The sequence below is a fragment of the Populus trichocarpa genome, chromosome 2 (assembly GCF_000002775.5).
Source record: "Populus trichocarpa isolate Nisqually-1 chromosome 2, P.trichocarpa_v4.1, whole genome shotgun sequence".
NCBI lineage: Eukaryota > Viridiplantae > Streptophyta > Magnoliopsida > Malpighiales > Salicaceae > Populus > Populus trichocarpa.
The window spans coordinates 13136687-13150151 of NC_037286.2; the positions used below are offsets into that span (position 1 = coordinate 13136687).

At 31.8% G+C, this 13465-nt stretch overlaps 1 non-coding gene across 6 annotated transcripts; it reads left to right on the forward strand.

Annotated features, from left to right (window-relative positions):
- The first annotated feature begins 5095 nt into the window (after nucleotides 1-5095).
- Nucleotides 5096-13145, forward strand: LOC7497249 (uncharacterized). Of its 6 annotated transcripts, none has more exons than XR_008058601.1 (3): nucleotides 5096-9493; nucleotides 12036-12119; nucleotides 12818-13145. It is a non-coding gene; the product is annotated as an uncharacterized LOC7497249 (transcript). The 6 variants fall into 6 exon arrangements; XR_002980574.2 differs by lacking the exons at nucleotides 12036-12119; nucleotides 12818-13145 and having other exon boundaries at nucleotides 5097-7633; nucleotides 8420-8489; nucleotides 8887-9742; XR_008058602.1 differs by lacking the exon at nucleotides 12818-13145 and having other exon boundaries at nucleotides 5099-8489; nucleotides 8887-9493; nucleotides 12036-12232.
- Nucleotides 13146-13465: the final 320 nt, after the last annotated feature.

Genomic DNA, 13465 nt, shown 5'->3' on the forward strand with positions numbered 1-13465 from the left:
TTACAGTAGTTAAAATAAATTGTAAATAAATAAAATAATTTTTTTTTAACATGAAACATTACATTACTATTGATGTTGTCAATAGTGTTCTTACTGACAACTTAAAAGTTGAGTGCAAATAGGCATGTAATCAATAAATTGGTTTTTCTGATAAATTCAAGCTATATTAATCATTTTGATTACAAGTTTACTGTTATCACAAATATAGATTTGTTTAATGATTATATTGATATAGCCCGTGTTGATGAATCAGGTTTGAGGTCTACAATTCATTACTCTAAAAGCCACTAAAAGATAAATTATTGGTCAATCCATGTTTCTTATACAAAAATTATCACGAAAATGGTTAAAGTTGATATCTAAAACTGTTAAACATTCATGAGATCGAGGGGATAATATCATAAACTCGAACATGAGTTATTTTTCAACCCAATAAGGCTAATACCAAAGGATTTTTACAATAAATCATTTATTTTTTTGCGTTTTTTTAATTCATGCCTAGTTTAAGAAAATACTTTTATCTATCGTGTTTTTATTTTTCTCATTTAATTTAGGAATTTTATTTTCTCTTATCCAATTTAGGCATGGAATTAATATGAATGTGATTAATTGGTTTGTATTCGAGGAAACTACTTAAAAATAAATATTTAGTAGTAAAATATAATTTTTATATGATCCCTCATCGATAAAATTATGTTTTTTTTTTAATGTTTATTGTCTTTTGTGTGCTATTGTAGTTTGCATATGTTTCTTGCTTAATAAATAACGTGGCAAGATGGGGGTATTCACGATTTCAACCCTATGTAGAACATTCACTAGTTATATGACCCGCGCGATGCCGCAGGTCAATGTTTTTGTATAAAAAATATTTAAAAAGGCTAAAATCTAAAAGTATTAGGTTTTTTTGCAAAGCTATATCCAATAGTCTTAGATTTGACTGCAACGCCTGATCCAAGAGTAATATTTATAATAATATTAAACTTGAAATACCCAACTTTAAATGGGTCTGGCTGCAATACCAAACCCAATAGTCTTGGATATGGGTCTGGCTGCAAGTTTCTGTCATAAAAGTGTGATACTTAAATAAATTAATTAAAAAGAAAAAAACAAAGAAAAAAAAACCAACATGAAGAAAAAAACTAATGAAGAAAAAGAAAAAAAATCTGAATTAACTGGGTTAACTTGTCTAACCTGAGATCCGTGTCATGAAAGTCTGATAACTAAATAGAAAAAAATTTAATATCAACAAACTAAATAAAAAAAAGTTAATTAAAAAGAAAAAAAAGAAGGCATCAACCTTTTCACCGTGGACTGTACTGCACATTTTACAATGAAAGGCATAAAAGAAAAAAAAAAGCAAAAAAAAAAACTAAAGGCATCAGCCTTTTCACCGTGGACTGCATATAATATTAAAAGATGAAATCGGAAGAACAAAACTAATGAGGAAAAAAAAAAACGATCTGAATCAACTGGGTTAACCCGTCAAACCTGGGATCCGTGTTATGAAAGTCTAATAATTAAACAGAAAAAATTTAAAATTATGAAACTAAATTAAAAGAATAATTACAAAACAAAAAAAAAGAAGAAAAAAAGAAACTAAAAGTATTAGCTTTTTCACTGTGGATTACACTGTGCAATCCACAGTAAAAGACTTAAAAAGAAAAAGGAAAAAAAAAACAAAACAAAGGCATACGCCACGGGTTATTTTTTTTCTTGCATAAAAAATATCAAAAAAGGCTAAGATCTAAGAATGTTATGTCTTTCTGCAAAGATATACCCAAGAGTATTTAGTCTAACTACAACGCTTGACTCAAGAGTAATATTTATAATATTTATAATAATATTAAACTTACATGACTCAAGTTTAAGTGAGTCTGGTTGCAACACCGGACCCAAGAGCTTTGGATGTGGATCTGGCTGCAAGGTCGTGTCATAAAAGTGTGATAATTAAATAGATTAATTAAAAAAAAAACAAAGAAAAAAAACCAATAGGAAGAAAAAAACTAATGAAGAAAAAAAAAATCTGAATTAACCGGGTTAATCATTCAAACCAGGTTAACCCGTCAAATCTTAGATTTATGTCATGAAAGTTTGATAACTAAATAGAAAAAAAAATTTGACGGGTTAACCCATAATTAACTGGGTTAACCTGTCAAGCTCGAGATACATGTCATGAAAGTATGATAATTAAATAGAACTAAATTTAACATTAACAAACTAAACTAAATGAAAAAAATTAATTAAAAAGCAAAAAAGCAAAAAAAATAAAATTATGGGTTAACTCGTCAAACCAGGTTAACCCGTCAAACTCGGGATCCGTGTCATGAAAGTCTGATAACTAAATAAAATTTTTTTATCTTTAACAAACTAAATTAAACAAAAAAATTCATTAAAAGAAAAAAACACAAAAAAAAAGCAAAAAAAAAAAAACCCATAAAGGCATAAAAAACAAAAAAAAACAAAAAAAATGAAAACGAAAAAAATAATAATATTATAATATAATATAATAATATAATTATAATAATTATGTATATTATATATATTATTATTATATATAAGAATAATTAAAAGGCATGGGGAAGCTACAGTGCTAGAAAAAAAAATTGACGGGTTAACCCATAATTAACTGGGTTAACCTGTCAAGCTCGAGATACATGTTATAAAAGTATGATAATTAAATAAAAATAAATTTAATATTAACAAACTAAACTAAATAAAAAAAATTAATTAAAAAAAAAAAAGTAAAAAAGCAAAAAAAATAAAATTCTGGGTTAACTCGTCAAACCAGGTTAACCCGTCAAACTCGGGATCCGTGTCATGAAAGTTTGATAACTAAATAAAATTTTTTTACCATTAACAAATTAAATTAAACAAAAAAATTCATTAAAAGAAAAAAACACAAAAAAAAACCTATAAAGGCATAAAAAACAAAAAAATAAAAATAAAAAACAAAAAAAATGAAAACGAAAAAAATAATAATATTCTAATGTAATATAACAATATAATTATAATAATTATATATTATTATTATATATAAGCATAATTAAAAGACGTGGGGAAGCTACCGTGTTTTTCCCATGCCTTTTAGAGTATTGTTAATATTTTTTAACTCAATACACATATTTTAATGTTGACATTACACACACATATTAAATGTCAAAATTACGTATTAAATGACTACACAATAAATGTCACACACACATATATACACCTCAAATATATATTACTCTTTTATTATATATTGAATAATAAACAATATACAGACAATGAATACTTAAATGAATATTCGAACAGAGGATGATAATAGTAAAAACCCGGTCATGAGTTTTTTTCTCCAAGGTTACAATCATCCAATACAAGGAATTCAATTCTTACAAATAAATGTTCTCTATATTGGATTGATCATAACCAAGCACTCCTTTGGACGCCCTATATATTTCAACTAGCCTTTGTCTTTGAAAAACATTGAGGCATTTTATTTATAAAAATTTTACTTGTTATTAATATAGTTTAGCCATAAACAGGTTCAATGTAAAGGAAATGCATGTATTTTTTATATTAACAAGTACTAAAGAAATGAAATAAATAAAACTAAATATAAATAACTAAAATAGCTAGAAAAAAGTATAATATAAATTCCACTACATCACTTATTATACCACCTACTAAATTCCACAGGGCCTGTTTTTCTGATCACAGAAAATATTCTCCCGTTGTAACCCTTGCGGAAAAAATTTGATACTCGGTTTGAAAAGAAAATCACTAAGAGAGAAAATACGAGGTCACGCAAGCTTAGGGCATGTCAAAGGAAAAGGCAAAAACTCTGGCTTTATCCTTTATTTTTATAGCTTAAATAAAAAGAAGTATATTATAGAGCCAAAATAGTATCTACATGTCGGAGGGCTATTCATATATATTTATAAAAAAAGTAAAAAATTTGGTTAATATATTTTTATGCAAAAAAAAAAAAAAAAGTTAATTGGATTTGTTGTGGTTAGTCACGGTTAATAAATAGTTATATATATTAAAATACAATTAACTTTTATAAGAGATATTTTTACTTGATATATATATATAAAATAATCACATCAAAAAGTAGAGCATCTGAGGTAAAAGAAAAGCTAATAATATAAAAATAATGTTAAAAATGATTTTTAATATTAATACATCCGAAAATATCAAAAAATTATTAATTTAAAATAAATAAAAAAATAAAAAATTTTCAAATTTTTTCAAAAATATTTTAAAAACATAAAAATAAACAGGATATAAATTAACATAAAAAATAGCTTTTCTCCCGCGGAAATGTTATTCCTGCCCATCATATATATATATATATATATATATATATATATATATATATAAAAGACTAAAACATGGAGAAAGTACAAATAACCATTAAGGAACGAATTATTTTATATACACTTGCTCCTTATTCCTCTTTAAAAACAGATGATGATGCAAGAAAATTAAGCTAATTCAAACCTTAAAACACCTTGCATTAACTTTTTTTATTATTTGCTAAGAAGAACAAGATTCAGCTGCCTTCTCTATGACTTCACTAATTTATATTTAATCATGATAAATTACTCTTGTATAATTAATACTTGATTACATTGTATAAAAATTAAATACACTAGTTTACAAGCAAATTGATTATATATTAAATATATTATATTAAAATATAAATGGATTGTTAAAATAACATTTATCTATAAAGCGCACACTAGAAAGAAAGAAAAAACTATATCTACGTTATTTAAAATGACATATTAACCATTTAACTCTTTCATTTAGCATTTTTTACCTTAGCTTTTCTAAATAGCTTAATTTTTTAGAGGTGCTTTTAGGCTCATATAACCTCTGAATTAGTGTGTAACATCACGGTAATGGTTATTTTGTGTAGTTTTTAATTTAAAAAATTTTAATATTATATTATTTTTATTTTTAAAAAATATTTTTTAATATCAATAAATTAAAAAAATTTAAAAACATTAAAAAAATTAATTTAAAATAAAATAAAATTATTTTTTTAAAAAGCCGGCCACTCCGCCTAATCAAACATGAGTTTCCTGAGCCTAACCATATAAAATCGAACAAGACCCGACCCGCATTTCCTCAATAAAGTAACTCCTTTCAACGCCGCCTTCATAATAAACGAACTCCTCCGCAAGCTTCTCCAACCTCCTATCCTCTTCCCCCGCCTTCCACTCCTCCAATCTCTTCCCGCATTTTGCACGAATCATCCCCTTCCACTCATATACCGACACGCTTCAGAATACTCGTTTTCTTTTGAACCGCTTTTGTTGCATCCCCACGGGGGAGTGACCCGAACTCATCGAGCAGACGGAGAGGTACATGGACGGTGGATTCAGAGATCGTGGTGATTGACTTGTCGCACCCACCCCGCCTGCCCTGTGAAGGTTCTTCAGTAATCGACCACCAGAAATACGCCCTTAGAAACTCCACAAAACGGATCGGTTTCGGTATCTCTTTTTCATGTCTTTGAAGCTAAAACCCATTTTTTTGGTCATGTATTAATCAGAATTTAATTTCAATAGTTTTAAATTATTTGAAATACTGTGTGAATCGAGATGGAAATGATGGCAATATAAAGTAAAAGGTCTGAGCAGAGTGAGACAACGGTGGTAGTAATGGATGCCAAAGTCTGGGGGTGAGAAAAAAGGAGAGGGCCTCTGTCCTTGCTCTGAGATATTGCATTGCGACAGCGCAACCTCTCCTACAACAAATTTACTGCTCTCAAAGCATGAGTGCTGCGATGGGTTGAAAGAAAAGGCGTGGGCTGCATTCTAGCATTGAATGCTAACCTAGACTTCTCCCGACATTTTAATATTTGCATCCCCTTACTTTGCCTATCCGTTGGCTGCCACCGCGCTTCCTGCATTGATCAAAACCTTGATGCTGATCCATACATTATCATTCTCTGTTAATTATCTCTTTTCAATTGTTTTTTTTTCCTGTTAATTCTTTTATGCTTTGCATGTATGAGCACTCGATTTATTAAAAAAATAATCCAAATGGACGAGTGTTCTTTTTGGTGGTGGTTGTTGAGTGGTTTCAGGTGTTCCACTCATGCTTTCAGTCATGATGTGTGTGCAATTTAAAAAATAACTGAATGTTGTGGAAACTGCAGCTTCAGGAGAAATCAACATGCAGGGGTAGAAAAGAATGCTTGGAGAGAGAAATGTTTTGCAGGCACAAGAGATTGGCGAAAAATGGCCCTTTTTTTGTGGTGCATTGTTGAGCAATTCACTTGGATATAATTAAAAGTATGGAAAAATGGTGAATTTTGATGGATGTGGGTGAATGTGGTTGGATGCGAGGTGGGGAAAATGGGGCTGCAGTTTTTTCAGAGGATGGTGTCTATCCATTAATGACCCATGCTACATGACAGCTTCTTTGAATACCACATTAGTGTTCATGCTTGCTGTGTTTGCTAAATTCTTTGTCTGGGTTATATACTTGGTTCATTTTGCTGTTTTAGCCCTTTAAGATCATTTTTTTTTCTTTTTTTCAACAATCATTTTTCAATTTTTTTATATTGATTTTTGGTGATTTTGAACCCATTCACAGTTCTGTTTTGCATTCTTCCTTGCATATTAGCAAATGCAAATTCACCACGTTGTCTGAGAGGAAGGCCAATACGATGATTTATTTGGAAACTGAGGCTCTACTTAGTGGGGGGTTCTGGTGCATTGTTTTGAACTTGTGACCAGAGTCACGGTGTCACAGGCCATTGTTGGCATTATGTTTATCAAAAAGCAATTTAACTTAGCGCACGCATAAAATAGGACATTTTTACAATACTTCTATTGAAATTCTAATCAATTGAAAATTTTCAGTAGAATGCTTGCAACAACCTCGATGGCAATCATGATGGTCGTATTGACTGTAATTCAGTTGTTACAGTTACACAATGGCTGCTTGTGCTTGGAGCTTGATTATAAAATCATGAACCTATAACTCCAGATAATAGAATCTGACCTTTCGTTTCCATTACCTAATGGCTGTTGTTTGATTCCATTGTTTTTTTATCTGCTTTCTCATGAGGTTGTGCTTGCTGGATGTTTCTTCAGGGATTGCTTTTCTTGCGGGTAGTTTCTTTGAGCACCTGGTGTATTCTGTTATTTTGCAGATGTAATTGTTTAAAAATGGTTTTGCTGAAGTATTTGAACCAACAACAGAGTTGTGTGAGAGTTTTTACATCCCAATTTTGGTTCCCCAATCCATGTGTAATTTTTTGGCAATGGAGAAGAAACATTACTGTTGCTTCTGCATTTGTACTATCATCATCATCAACATCGGTTTGATCATGATTGTTTGTGTTTGCTATGTCGTGTATCAATCTGGCAAGCCCTTTTGCCACAAATCCCTTGAGCCAATGAATACTTTGATTTTTTGGGTTCAGGTGAGCCTAGCGAAGTTGATTGAATTTTTTATGTGTATATGATTATGCTATCATGTTATTGTAGGGGGGCACGCAGCAGAGATGATCAATGTATTGACTGTGCTGCAAAAGGATATGTTTTTGCCTAGAATCTATGTTGCAGCAGCCACGGATAATATGAGTTTGCAAAAAGCTCGGGTTTTGGAGGACAATATGGTTGACAGGGTAGGCCATTTGTGGTTTAACTTCGTACTGTGTTTGCTTTTGTAGGGTTCAATTGTTTGATATAATGATCTAGTTGCTGGTTTGCATTTTGGAATTTATGGCTGACTGAATTGTTGGCTGTTAGTGTTTGTGAATAGTTTTAGTTTGAATTTTGATAAAACAATGTAATTGCAAAGGTGATAGAAATAACTAGTCCGCACTTGAAAGTTATGCTGGCTTAATGATGAATCATTTTGGATCCCTGAGTGGCATGAACTCTTATTCATGAACCAAAGTTGAAAAATTGGAGTAGCTATCCAAGGATTACCTCACTTATGAGTGCTGTCAGCCTACTTGCTAGATTGAGGATGGGAAAAAAATGTAAACAGCTTTTCTTTGAAATAATTCCTGGTTTCATGAATAAGTTTAATTTTGCAATACTTCTTGTATGTAATTCTCCTTGATTGCCTCTGATCTATCAACTTCTTATACTTAAGCAATGGTGAGCTTGATTACAGATTCAAGAAGCACATATACCTAGGCATATAAATGTGCAATGGAATATATTGAAGTTCAAGTCAAGTTTGTTTAGAGAGGATGCAATGGGTGAAGTTGAACTGGTTTGATAGCTTCCAACTATAATGGATATTGTCTGTCATTTTTTCTTTTTTCCCAGGATTTCTTTTTTGATTCCCTGGAGGATTTCTGATTCTCACCTGAGACAAAGTTGATTGCACATTTTCTTTTCCTTTAATTTTTGGCTGATTTATTCTGGGTTGCTCAATTTTGAATTGGCTATTATTGCAGACTGGGTGAAAGGGGGTATGTGTGCAGTTCTTGAAAGTCTACAGTATTTCTTGCATAAAAATTATTATAGGTAATGCTGAATTATTTTGGATCCATTAGTGGTGTGAACTTCTATTGTTCGTGAGCCAAAGTTGAAATATTGAACTGAGTCTCTCATGAGTTGTGTTGCAAGGTTACCTATTAGATTGAGAAAATATTGTTTTTCTTTTAAATCCAATCCTTGTTTCCATGAATAAGTTGATTTTTCACATCAGTAGTTGTTTTTGATTCTTAACTCCAGCTTCCTGCTTAACTCCTGTAGAGGATATGATTTGTTATTTTTTTCTATAGCTAGTTTGTGGTTCTGATTCTCTAGCTAGTTTGTTATTTTTTTCTATAGCTAGGAAGATCATAGTATTCTCATTTGTGCTCTAAATCTTGTCTGGTTTATTTTAGATTGTACAATATTGTAGTGGTTTTTATTGCAGGCATGGGGCAAGGGGGTCTCTGTGCAATTCATGCAAATCTACAGAAGAAGCAGGGAAGTTGGTCAGTCATACCTGACCTCTGTTGGGACAACTTTATTAGCTATGTCTCATGCATTATGGCTAATGATTAGAATTAGATCTCAAGTGGTATAATTACTATTATGAATTTTATATTTCTCTCCTAGCCATCACTGTTACTTGAGAAAGTGTAAATTAATTTATATTGACTGTGTTTGTCTAAAATGTCTTGGGTTCTTTGCAATGGCCCTGGGACTTGTGTTCCTCTGTGTATAATTGCATTCCTGTTCAAGGTAAGATGTCTTTCCTCTCAGCGCTTAGTCTCTGCATTTTGTATCTCTGAGATAATATTGGAGTTAATCACATAACCTTGTCAACTTTACCTGCAGGTGAAGGGATTATTGGTTATCTGTTTTTTATGCCGAGAATAGCAAGGTTGAAAAAGCTCTCTTTAAGTGGTTTGCTTCTTTTCAAGTTGTATATGGCTGACTAGTTCTTTGTGCAATGGCGCCACAACTACAGAGAAAACATCCTCGAGCTCACTATGCTGGCCGTCTCGTGTGGTTGATTTATTCTACTACTGGCATGGGTACTCACTAAACCTCCTAGTCTTGTAGTTCAATCTGCGATTTTTTTGTAGTCCTTTTTTTATTGGTATTCTAAATGTGGTATAATATGTTAGGCATCGGTATCATTTGTTTCTCTGTCCTGAAATATCTGTTTAGATATTCAATCTCATGATGGAATCGAATAGAACACTATTTTTTTGCATCTGTTAGATTACCACCCATTGCATTGAACAACCACAAAAGAAGAGAATAAAGAATGGATTTGTACTGTTTCAGGATGTTTTCTGCAATTATATTGCAGAATTTTTTTTCTTTTTTAATGCATTTTAGCATAATGGTAATATGCTCATATGATGAGTAAATATAATACAAGTTGAGAGGGTGTCAAGATATGTCAAATCTAGGTCACTTGGAATTGTATAATGGTTTGCTTTTGGCTACAGATTTTGTGGTGTGGGTGGCTTGAATACTTGTGAAATGGGTGCTTAGAGTATGGTTGCTTCTTTCTGGTGGCATTCATGTGATGACAAAAATACTATCCTGTGTGACATAGTTTGGTTTAGAATAAACAATTTCAAACTCATTAGGTTCAGGGACCCTCGGTAATCTAAGCAAATCAATGTTAATAGCCATTATGCTATTGCATTTTCAGATAGAAGTTGGACCTGGATATTGTTTTCAGTATCATGTCCCATAGGATGGATAAGTGAAAAGTATATGGTTGGTTGAAGTTTTCTCTGTTTGTAAGAAGCATATTCCTTGAGATTATGCCTTTGTGGGTACTGGAGTCTCTGATTTGTTTTGGCATTGGTGGTGTGAAAACAAATATTTATTTATACAACTGCTTGGAAATGTACGTATATCAGCTGCAGTGGAAATTCTTGTATCAGACTAGAATGACATTAACCCAAGGTGGAACTTGCTTGAAGTGGGTCATAGACTCGGATCTGATTTTTTTATGGATGAATCTGGGATATATTTTGCTAAGCATTCATCTGCTTATCATTTTGGTGCTGTCGTTGGATAGATATGATGGCATACAACTGACATCTATTCTGCATTGAGCAACCCAGTTCTGAGGATGAAGAGTCGGATACTTTAGATTATTGCAGTGTTTATGATGATATGAACACGATTTTCTGCATGGTCTTATAATAACTTGAGATTCCTTTTTTTTTTTTCTGTCATGACCATCTTAGGCAAATTCTTCCTGTCAACAGTTTCCCAAATTTCTTGCAAACCAATCAGCTTTGTTTTTGTTTTGATACCCCAGTTTTTGATACAATCGATTGTTAGTACTATATATTGGATTGGACAGTTTACCATTTCCTTCTGCGTTATTCAATCTTTATATTTTCCAAGGAAGAGCATAACCCTGGCCTTGAAATTCATGCAGCAACAAAGAAAGGGGGGCAATGCTGTTTATAATTGCGATGTAATTTCAAAGGAGCTGGCACGCAATAAAAATCATGCTGTGCAGTAACAGTAGTCTTCTCTTCATGCCAAACTGTACCTCATGAAAGTCTTCTTTCTTTTATGAGTTTTGATTGAAGCTTTTAAAAGTCTTCCTCCTTGCACTCAAGCTCTCAGTGTTTGGTTTCTTGCCAAACCTACTTGTGGCTTCAAAATCATTATGCGAGATGATTTTTGTTTTTAGATAGTTTGGGGAATGGAAGCTGAACTTCCTGTTTGCTCTCACGAAAAGGATATGACAGTCATCGTTGTGTTTTAGGCACTAGAAACTTGGGGTTGGTCGGGTTCCCTATCTTGGCTGGAAAAACATACAGGTTGCTTATTCATAGGATCGGTTCCAATATTAGCGTGTAAAAACAAGAAAAGCTGTCTTCTCTGATTGCCCCCCCTGTTGTGGTGTTTTGTTGGAGTTGAGTAGTTTTTATACGTTCAGTTGATGTGGTTTTTTGGGATAGAGGATGAATCACACTTCCTTCCTCCTCGGCCAGAATAAAATTGACCGTGATGATTTATTACGTTGCCACATACAAAATTGAATTGTATGTAGTTAGTGTGTTCGTTTTCAGTCAGGATCATGAAATGCCACTCCCATATCTGATAATTGGGGAACTCTACTTGCTTGGCATTATTACTTAGCTTTTGGGACATTATTACTTAGCTTTTGGGACTCTTTCCGTTGGCTTCAAGCACATAAAAATTGGAGTGATTTGATTGGTTCGTTTCGACCACTCTGACGTGGTACGATTTAATAAATATAAGTGGCACGTGGAGTGCACTCGAATGGTGGCTTCATTATTGATGGTGGGGGTGACCCATTCCTGAAAGAAGTTGTGATTTTAAAGTACATTTTTAGTCATAAACTGAAGAAAAACAAAATCTAATGCCGCCCCAGTGTCTAGCCTCTTCTTAAAAGTGCTTCTGTGATGATTAAAAAAGAAGGTTTTCATGAATAAAAACAGATTCTTTTAGTTCTTATAAAATTAAAGTTTGAAATGTAATTTTATATAAAGCTCAAGTTCGTACTCTATAAGTAGTTAAGATGGACAGTGGCCACTGACTTATTATTACTATGCTCGTTCGATTCTGCAGCTTATGCGTGAATGGGTCTGCTGGGGATGCGGCATAACGTTTGCCAATAAATTCTCGAAAGCCCCGAGGCAGAATGAGAGTTCGGTAATTTTACTGTCTTTGTTTGTTAAAAATAAATAGAAAAACAATTTTTATTATTTTTTTAATATTAATATATTGAACAATCTGAAAAAAATTTGTAATAAAAAAAAATTAAATTAATTTAATTTTTTAAAAACATTTTAAAAATATTAAAATAAATAAAGCTCAAATTTAGACAGAGTTGGTGCGTGGGCTCTATTTTTATCCTCCACTGCAGACTTTTTTATAGGCTGACAAGCTCCCTAATTTCAAAATTTTTAACCGTGGGGATCTCTGTTCATAAGTTTGATTTAAAAAAGGGCTGCAACGTGTCAAATTATATTTTTAGAACTTGTTAATTATAAATATTTTATATTATGAATTTAAATATCTTGATTTATATATTTTTTAATTTTATTTTTAGTTATTATTTGTGGTTTTTTTTTTATTAACACTCGTAATTCTGAATTTATTTAATTACCTATATACATAGATTTTTTTTTATTTTAAATTAGAATTTTGTTGAACTAAAAAAAAAAAAAACCTTTATACAAAATTTTTTATTAAAAAAAATATACAACCCACAGCAAGCAAACGACTATCGAGTATCTAGGATTTCCCTGTACCACAAATAGTCGCACGTTTTACATGTCAACAATCACTTGCCACGAAAAGTGAAGTGCAGCATACCAGTCATAAAAAATTTGTAGTGTTCATCCCAGGAGTGACGTGGGAGCTAAAGTGGGTTAAAAAAGAGAGAGGGAAAAGTAGAAGAAGGACGTGTGGATGGGGTCCGGAGCACGAAGGTCAAATGCTAATTTCAGGAGAGGGAAAGGGAGGAGCTTCTCAACTGGGTCTCCCAGCTTTTTGTTGCGTCGACAGCGTTATTCAATGGTATAAGAATTTCTCACTTGAGTATCCTCGTATGTTCTCATTAATTATTTGACTCTATTACAGAAAGTATTGTTTTAGATGACACATGATGCTGCCTTGTAGAGGGTTTCACATATTTCTTAAAGATTTGGAAGGGTTCCATTCAGGGTTCTTGAATGGAGATTCAATTAAGATAATAATAATAATAATAATAATAATAATACTTCCAAAACTTCATTGAAATTTAAGATATGTTTCGGAGATTAGTTCAAGACATTCCACTAAAATAATTTAGAGAACGAGCCAATAATCGCACATGCCACTAGCTTCTTCTTCTTCTTTAGGCAGTTTTATACATTGTAGGTACAAAGATTTCTTAAGGGTATAAAAGGGTGAGGTAGGATTATATATTATCAATAATGTTTGGAGACGTAGTTAAAATTATATTTTTTTAAAATTTAATTTTTAAATTATTTTGATATTAAAAAGAAGACTTG